The sequence below is a fragment of the Bison bison genome, unplaced genomic scaffold (assembly GCF_000754665.1).
Source record: "Bison bison bison isolate TAMUID 2011002044 unplaced genomic scaffold, Bison_UMD1.0 scf7180017864302, whole genome shotgun sequence".
NCBI classification, from domain to species: Eukaryota; Metazoa; Chordata; class Mammalia; order Artiodactyla; family Bovidae; genus Bison; species Bison bison.
In genome coordinates, this window is record NW_011494874.1 from 437,596 (window position 1) to 439,407 (window position 1,812).

Genomic DNA, 1,812 nt, shown 5'->3' on the forward strand with positions numbered 1-1,812 from the left:
GTTGTTTTTTCTGATGTGAAGCCTGGGTTCTGCTGGAGAAGTCCGAGCCCGCAGGAGGGCCCTGGACCCCCAGCATTCCTGAATGCTGAGTGCAGTTCACGATTTCTTCCTTTTTTAGGAAAAACCTACACAACGTAGGATGCACACACCTTTGTTTAAATTTTACTTTGTTTGTGTATTCGGGCGTGCCCAGTCTTAGTTGCAGCACGCGGGGTCTTCCCTGAGGCACACGGGACCTAGTTCCCTGACCAGGGTTCAAACCCTCGCCCCCGGCACTGGGAGCGGGGAGTCTTGGCCACTGGACCTCCAGGGAGGTGCCCGTGCACGTCTTAAGGAGACCATTTGGTGCGTTCTGATACATGCTCACAGCGGCGCCACTGAAAGCCCCATCAGAAAACGGAAACCTCCCATTACAGCACAGAATGCCCTCACGGGACTTCCCAGGCAATCGCCCCACCACACTGTGCTTTGCTGTGTCCTTTGGTTTCACTGTGATGAGCTGTGGGTGCTCAAGCGTTCTGCGTGAAAGGGAACCACAGGGTGTCCGCCTGTGTGCCTGGCACCTTTCCTGCAACCAGTAGTGTGCACCCCTGTCTGTGCCTTCCTCCTGTTGACAGGACTTGGGCCGCTTCCACTTTGTTTACTGTGAATGACTCTAATCTAACCTTTCTCCTGCAAGTCTTTGGGGAACATGTTGTTGTCCAGTCGTGTCCAAGTCTTCGCAACCCCAGGCTCCTCTGGCCTCCACTATCTCCCAGAGCTTGTTCAAACTCATGTCCATTGAGTCGGTGCTGCCATCCAACCATCTCGTCCTCTGTCGTCCCCTTCTCCTCCTGCCTTCAATCTTTCCCAGCATCGGGGTTTTTTCCAGTGAGTCAGCTCTTTGCATCACATGAGCAAAGTATTGGAGCTTCAGCTTCAGCACCAGTCCTTCCAATGAATATTCAGGGTTGATTCCTTTAGGATGGACTGGTTTGATCTCCTTGCACTCCAAGGGACTCTCAAGAGTCTTCTCCAGCACCACAGTTGGAAAGAAATGGAGGACATACATTTTCCTTTCTCGGGTGAATACCTAGGACTGGAACTGCTGGGCTATAGAGCAAGGGGCATGTTTACTTTTGTAAGAAACTTCCAGACCCTCTTCCTTTGTGACTGGCCATTTTACACCCCAGGGTATGAGCATTCCACATGTGGCAATCTGCTAGTCTAGCACCCTTGAAAAGATGGCTTGGAACAGAGGGCAGTCATACCTCCCAGCAGGAATCCCCAGGGGCGCCACACCTGGACTACATGGGGTGATGCTGGCTAAGCAGAGATGGCTGCTGGGAGGCCTCAGGCCTCCTGCGGGAAGGGCCATAGTTCCTCAGGGACAGCCAGCCCCCAGGTGCAAAATCCCTTCATGAGACATCCTGTAGGCCACGGATTCTGCTGTTAAAAACCAATGATTAAGGACTTCCCTGGTGGTTCAATGGCTAAGATTCCGGACTCCCAGTGCAGGGGACTGGGGTTTGATGGTCAGGGAACAAGATCCTGCTACAACCAGGAGTCCACAGGCCACAACTGAAAGATCCCCAGGGCTGCAACTAAGACCCTGTGCAGCCAAAAATAAGTAAATATTTTTTAAATGATTATAAACACTGGAACATGTGCTCCAAAGCTGCAGGAACTGGAGGTGTGGTGTGGTGCAGAGTGAGGAGGGGGCACGAGCCATCATCTCAGGGGAAAAGATGGGTGGCAGCTGGGTGGTCTTAGGACCGGCCCGCTGTGGGCCCAGCTTACAGTTCCCAAAGACGGCAGCCTCAGTCCCTCCCC